The 7,887-nt window shown below is 39.6% G+C and overlaps 1 long non-coding RNA gene across 2 annotated transcripts; it reads right to left on the bottom strand.

The window, feature by feature from the left end:
* Positions 1-53: 53 nt before the first annotated feature.
* LOC136428404 (uncharacterized) lies at positions 54-7,869 on the bottom strand. Of its 2 annotated transcripts, none has more exons than XR_010754617.1 (6): positions 7,771-7,869; positions 6,821-6,958; positions 6,583-6,678; positions 2,878-6,237; positions 2,095-2,208; positions 54-1,273 (listed from the first exon to the last, which is right to left on the bottom strand). It is a non-coding gene; the product is annotated as an uncharacterized lncRNA (long non-coding RNA). The 2 variants fall into 2 exon arrangements; XR_010754616.1 differs by having other exon boundaries at positions 6,821-6,961; positions 7,771-7,859.
* Between the last annotated feature and the right edge of the window lie 18 nt (positions 7,870-7,887).

Below are 7,887 nucleotides of genomic sequence, written 5' to 3'. Positions count from 1 at the left end.
CATCATGTGGACTAATAAGTAAGGCAAACAGAAAATAGTACGAGGACAAAAACTGGAATCATAATATGAACTTTGATGGAACAGCCCCTGCAACAAGGATACAAAACTCTGCAATGTAGAACATCAATGTTGAAGAACATAGGAACATAAGTGGTTAGAGTCAAGTAATCCTGTCCAATATCAGAGAGAAATCTGTTTGCGAACTGTTTTTATGTGGACTAGCTACAAGACATTTCAACATCACAATTAGATGTAAATCATGAAACTCAATTAAAATTGATATGGTCATGGAGGACATGTAGCTTCTATATACCATACCGATGAGAGCAAGTATATAGAGTGCTTCGAGAAAAAAAGCTTTCAATTAATCATGGCTGGTTTCCCTGTACACTCCTTGGCTTTCTACTAGCAACAAGTTCCACTGTCAGAAGTTTGGCACAGTGACAGTATCTTAATATCTATCAACAACTCTGCAAAATCTGGCAAATCTTTATAGCAGTTCCATGTTCTTCTACATTCATGAGATGCCTCCTTGTGTTCAGATGAAGAATTGCAGTCTTCATTGTCCATATGGGAGAGAACACCAACGGACCATCAGTACACTGAACAATTTACATGAACCAATGTTTTGAATCATTCCAACATTAGCACTTCACATATCTATTGAAGCATTTGCCCCACAAGAGGGCAATATATATTTCCAAGCTACCTGTAACCAATCTAAGTAAAAAATGACACTTAACGTCAAAAAGACCTCTGAAACAATGACTTTCAACTACACCGTATATAACATAAGTAAAATATTTACAATTCAAAGGTAACAAGATTCAATCCACATCTTAAATGTGCATATATCGACTCAATATCTATGTTCAACTATTATAACAATATGACATATAAAGGCATTTTTCAACTCTCAATAATAACTTTTTTTAACCTGAAGATGGAATATTGGGGAATCTCAAACAAGACTTGACAAAGAGTAGGTTACAATGTAAGTCAACCTTTTGAGAATTTGTCTTTCACAAACATACTGACACTTTTCAGCCAACTTTACAACAAATCAATAGCATAACTCTATAAGATTTTCTCTCTAACTATGCCAAAGGTCAAGTTAAACCTCACCACATGGAGCCATATCAGCAGCTCTACTCATTAGGTTTGTTGTAGGGGTGAAGTTTCTGGACTCTCTGCTTGCGGGATAGGCCAACTCGGATTGGTCGAGAGCATGTCTTTAAAGGTGACACACCCAGGACACCACATGACGATGAATCTGTGAGAGGAGAGGCAAGTATCATTAAGTTTCTTGGACTATCCAATGCAGATTGGAATTATATACTAGGTAACATTTATTAGATTGGAGGTCCATCATAACATAACAGCACCAGAGGATCCATTTCAAGGTCACAATGAATAACCCTTGACTCACAAAACACAATTGTCACAGACTACATATTAGCAATAAATCAATTGAGGATGAAATGTTCTAAATAGGTTCATGTAATGGATACCTCATCATACCAGTTTTGTAACACAATAGATCCCGCTTGAATAATCTGAGTTTCTCACATGTACGTATGCAACCAACAAATAGAGAGATTATATCAAGGACATTATTATATCAATCTTTCTTTTCATGTGCTTCTTTATCACCCACAGAGATTACACCACCTTTACAATTCACAACAGAAAGATAATATTTCTTATGATGCACCTATACTTAAGGGAAATCATGTGCACTTTGGCCAGTGATAGTTGAGAGATTATATATAATGCTGTATGTTGCTTTCATAAATCACATCCAAAAATAGACAGCTATCAATTTGATTTTAGAACCTTGTATTTTTGTCAATCTTTACGAGTAGGAACATACGTGGTATTGACATTAACAGTAACATAAGGTATATTATACATGTAATGCAAACTGCAGTTCATTTACCATCTTTCAAAAGCCATGATCTTTATTTTCCCCCAAGCAGCAGTATAATGAATGTGACCCTGTTGGGAAATCATGTGTCAGTCAGAGCTTTGGAATCAGCCCTTAATCTTAAGGTCTTTATGTTGAGGCAAAATCACCCCTTGTCATACACCTACCTTTCACTGACATGTCTGCTTTGGTTGGAACTAACTGCTCTGTGTATGAAATCCGCTGGTGAGACCAGTAGAACAAGCTGCTGGACTTCCCATCATGACACTGAGATGTTTCTGCTAAAATTGATAAGTAACAACACATCATAGATAAGACATTAATATATGTCTCTAAACAACATACAAATTTTACATTTTTCTCACACAGCTACCACAAGGGAGTTCAATGGCTGATTATACGTTTTATGACTGCTTTACGTTTAATGTTATTGAACCCACACATTACAGAAAAAGTGGGATCATTCGTCTTCCACTGCCTTGCAAAAAGAAGCCGAACCCAATAAGCTAGAACTTAGTGTTAGCAGTTAAGACTAGAGAAGTCATATGTTATATTGTTCATCATTATCTGTCCGTCCACTCTGTGTTACATATACATGTACATGTACTTGCAATTAGCCTACGGGCAGGAATTTGCAATAAACTTTCTATTAAAGTCATTTTAACTTGTGGTCCTGTTCTTGATACCCCATTGGCTTGCTTCATGAAATGGAGAGGTGTCGGCAGACAAAATTGACTTCCATAATTGTGGTCACTGGCAGAAACATTTTCAGTACCAAGGACATCCCCATAATCGTTGCATTTTTTTAATACGCATATCTTCAGAACCTGTTTAAGATGTTATATGTGTGTAGACAAGTAGGTTTATTCTCAAACTTACTGCAGGACTGATGTGGGCTGCACCATACACATGAGGGTAATAAAACCACAATACAGAAAGTTCTATCTTACCATAGAGTGTCCCAGTGTCGGATTGTGTGCCTAATACTCCCTCTACAGTGTGGTCCCTGTTATGGAGCGGTTCAGCATCCTCATCTGGAACTGTCTGGTCCATCACATCACAAGAGCTTCGCTCTTTAGGTTCAACATGGTATTCCGATGGGGTTTCATGGCTGACAGGAGTGACGGCAACACAAACAGCACCTTTTTCTGTAGCATTCTCATGAGTAAACATTGTGGTAATGTCTGGTAGGTTTTCTCTCTCTGAGGTGGTTTCTGTAATGTTTGTACTGGCTGTGGAAACATCGCCATCAGACTTGCAAGTGTCCTTAGACGGAAGATGATTCGTCATCTGAAAGTCATTGCCGTTTGTATTCATATCTTTATCAACTCCTTCATGAACAGCAAAGCCATTGGAAGGTATTTCTCCACTACAAACATGTACACTGTCATCACTGTGGCTTCCTTGTCCCTTGCAGCTTGAAGTGCTGTACGAATGAACAGCTAAAGACATACATGTACTGTTTTCAGTTGCAATATCACTAGCTATAGATTGCTCCTGCTGGCATTTATGATTTGATTCTCCCAAGCTTCCATCACAATGTTCAGTCACAGACATACCCTCTTCTGCTGTAACTTTGTCATCTTCAGGAGCAAAGGTTTTTGTTTCATGGCTGCCTTTGTTGTGTTCGAGACTTAACTTTGAATGGCTGTCACAGTTTACGTTGTCTGAACTTGGAACCGTTTCCTCATTGGGCATTCCTGATTGGCTTGAGGCCCTTTTCACAATGCACTTGACCTTGCCTATAGATTCATCGAAAGTGTATGCTTCTCTGTCCCCATCATGGAATCCTGATGCTGAACTACTGTCTACAGATAGGTCTTCATTGTTATTGGAGACAGCAACTTGAACACCGTTGACCTGGAAATGTTTTTTGTGATCTGTGCTAAGTAAGGGGGTGTAGCTTAATGATGACCTGAAGACTGTTTCATCAACTTCGTCTATGCTACTTTCTGAACTACAGTGTGATGAAGTAGATATAGTAGTTTTCTTCTCCAATTCAGGTCTTGCCACACAGTCTCGCTCAAGACTGTTTTCAGTCACCACCTGGTTTCCCTGAGATTTAGTATTGGTTGATTTCTGGTCAGACTCTCTGACATTGGCTATCAGTTGATAATCCATACTCATTCTGCAGGATTGTTCACCATGGATTGGGGATGTCACAATTGAGTTAATCTTTTCAGTCACTTTCCTTTCAGATTCTTCTCCAGAAGGGCTGTCCCATAGCTGCCTCTTGACACCTGTCCAATTCGGTCTCAGCTCATCTGATGGTCCCACCTGACCTATTGAATGCTTGTGCAGTGGTGTGTATTCAGGACTGCAGGAAAACTCTTCCAGAGGAGAAACTGAGCTGTGATCAACAGTGAGCATAGGAATGTCATCTTCATCTTCTGTTTCATCAAATGGAAGTGATTCCATACAACAGAGCAAGTGTTCTACCTTGGAATAAACACTGCTCCCTGGCTGTGAACAATTTGGAGTGGGCAACATCTCCAGTGGTGTAGAAATTTCTCCATCATACATGCTACTATCAGTATCATCATCAGTGGTGCAAACACATTCCCACCTTCCCTTTCTCTTCGTCTTATGGCAAACACAGCTCTTAGGTTCTTCTACCTCGGGTAATTCATCTATCTGCTCCATGACCTGAACATGCAGACGAGGGCTTTTCACACATGCCTCTGATGGATATACAGTGGCCCTAACATCAGACCTCTTTTCGTTGGGAGTGACACTTGTACTTGAATCTTCACAGTTAGTCTCCATGTCTTCACTGTCTTTGACAAAGACTTCCTCAATGACCATAGAAAGGAGATGGTCTATGATATTTGAGACTTTCTCAGAAGAACTATCTATGCCATGATCAACTTCCACCTCATTGTGGTTGAGGCTTAAGCAGTCCCTTTCTATTTCTCCATTTAACAAACAGTCATCAGGAAGGTTTGCCTGGGCAGAAGAGATTACTCGAGGATTTACTTCCTTTTCCTCTTGGAATCCAGCAGTGTTTCTGATACTGTGTCCCACCAACATTTTGAAGAAATATCTTTCAGTTGCTGTCAATGTCCTCTCAGTTCCATTGTCACATCTAAACTCCTTTAACCCATAGTTGTCTTCTGGATTTTCCATGTTAGCCATATCCTTGTTGAGCACCTTTCCTGAAGCCTTGTTTACTAGTCCTTCTGAATCACTGAAATTGCTGTTGTTTGTAATCAAAACATCAGTATTTTTAACTTCTTCACCTCTCTCTGTGACATCTTTCTCATGATCATTGACCTGGAGACAATGTGAATCCCTGCTGGCAAGGTCTGTCTCTGCATCCTCATCACAGGAAACAAACATGTCATCTTCATCAGCAGTGGGACCATCATTTTCATTGTGAATTTGGCCTGCCCTTTCTGGCTTGGCTGGGACCACAGCAGTTGAATTGTCCTCATATCTTTCAATAGTGTCACATATGCCTGTTGTACCATTTATCACGTTACAATCCCCTTCTTTGGGCTGGCTTGGAGCTTTCTTTCCAGTAGAGCCATTTTGGCATGGCAAATGGAAGTCACTCTCATGCTGAGTTGTATTTGATGCTGCTTTTTCTGTACAAGATACATGTATTTCTGCCAGTTTTCCACATGAATTATGTTTCTCACCTTCTTGTATGCCTGTCTCATTGATCTTGTCTGACATTTCTCCACTGTCCTCAGTATCCAGATTTTCTATCTCATTGGCAGCTACAGGTACATGTTTGTCTGTCCTTTCCACTTCTGTGAGATCCATTCTTGTCTCTTCCTGAAGGCTGTTTTGGATACAGGTTGCTTTTATTGGTTCATATTTACACGCACAGTTCTCCTTATCTTCTGAATCTGGTCTGGACTCTTGCCTCGTAGATTCTGAACGATCATCAAGAACGTTCTGCATCTGAGTCTTACCTTGACCATTGACGAGTGAAAAGCTGACAGTACTGGTAGCATCATTATCTTGCCCATCTTCCTTTGTCACTGAGATCCTCTGAGTCTGAAGTAACCCTACCATACTTTGAGGTCTACTAGTCTCAACTTCACCGACATGAATTCTATCTTCTGTAATTTCACTGCCATGCTTAAGTTTCTTTGGCTCTAATCCCAGTGCACTATCTGTACTGTTACCAAGTCCTCTCTTCCTGCATAGATCCCTTGTTCCTTCCCTACCAGACACAAGTCTACTACATAAATCTTCTACATCCAAATTTCCAGTTTGCACATCCTGGTTGTCCAGAGATTTGGCAGAGTCATCCGGTATGTTAGAGTCTGCACAGATGTCTGTCATTCTACTAAGATTGGCTGAAAATCAATATAAACAGTTTGGTCAAGATACATGTACATGTCATGTTTCTAAATATACAAAAAAAAGCCTTAACTTTCATGCAGGGTACAAAATTCCTTCCATGATTTTATCTTAGCAGGTGGTTGAACATGAAATAACCTGTTGAAAGTCCCATGGATCTATATCATATATGTATGTTTGTTAGTCAGATCTATATAATGTACTATGTTTGTCAGTTATGCATTTCAAAGTACTGTTTTTGAATTGTGAATCCAGCTTTCGTTTAATTAGAGCTCACTGAAGAAGCCATTCACAACAGCATTTAGCTATCATACCTTACAAATGTACGTAGATGAACTTACCACCTGTTCCATGGTGAATGTTGCCAAAAGGAGAATCTTCTTTCACACCTATTGCTGGCCAGCTCCAGGAATTAACTGCATGTTTGTGTACTTCACCTGTAACAGGAAAAAGTAATTTTCTATACACTCCCTATGCATGTGGAAATCTAACAGAAATAGATTGTTGAATAATATATCTCAAAACATCATGTCTTTGAAGAAGTTGATAAAATGATTGTGATCTTTTCCTGTGCCTCACCTTCATCCCCATGGAAAGTCAGTTTTGCTTCAACTTCATCCACAATACCAGGCAGCTGGTTCATACATATGTCACCTGGTACTTCTCTGTCAGTAGTCATAGCGGTCTTGAGCTGCACTGGAGGTTCTTCTTTATCTGCTGCTGAAATAGATTGCGGCTGGCCGTCATTATGCCCCTACGACCACTGAGGTCATGGGTCATGAGTGAGTGAGTGAGAAACAGATTGACATAAGAAATATATAAATCATCATGCTACAATTCAGATTTGTAGAAATTGTATGACTACTAGAATAAAGACACGATGTACAGATGTCACAGCATTTGTGGGTGTTAAAAATCAAAATTCACAGCAATCTTGAAAAATTGCAGTAGTTACACCATCAGAGCAGCTAATTGTTTTTATACAACACAAATACGATTTGCTGGCAAAATTTTGGTAGCTCTTATTGACAATTTCATTATGAACAGTAGACATCGGCTTGACATTGCCTCCTAGTTCTGTAACTAATCCCATGCATTAACCTACAAGTTGGGTGTGCCACAACTGGGATTCGAACCCTCAACCTCCTGACCCAGGCCAAGGGCAAGACTGTAACGTATTAAACCACGTATGTCCTTCACTAGTAAAAATCAGTACTATGTTGCGGTAAAGGAAACATCCATATATGTCACTACAAGTCAACCCATGCCAAAATGAACTAAAATGGATAATTTTGTGCACACAGATGCCATACTCCTGCATGTCATGACTCATCGATACACATGAAAAAGCCTTTTTAAAATTTCCCGCCATTTTCATTTCCTCAGATTGTCGTCTGCTAACACTTTAGTCAGCCACCACTCATCACACTGCCCCTTTTTTCCCGACATGTCCATGGTCGACGTCTCACAGAATATAATCCTTGATAAAATTATAACATTTAAGTGATAACATCTGACTGAAAACTTACTGTTTTCTGTATAAATTCTGGTTGGAACCAGAGAAAAGTCGTCCGATTCCTTCCTGTCAGCCATCTTTTGACGTCACGTCAAGACTATTATGGGTTGGCTTCCCACAATTCCCAGCG

This window comes from Branchiostoma lanceolatum, chromosome 2 (assembly GCF_035083965.1).
Source record: "Branchiostoma lanceolatum isolate klBraLanc5 chromosome 2, klBraLanc5.hap2, whole genome shotgun sequence".
In the NCBI taxonomy this organism is placed as follows: domain Eukaryota; kingdom Metazoa; phylum Chordata; class Leptocardii; order Amphioxiformes; family Branchiostomatidae; genus Branchiostoma; species Branchiostoma lanceolatum.
This window is presented reverse-complemented; position numbering and strand designations above follow the sequence as displayed.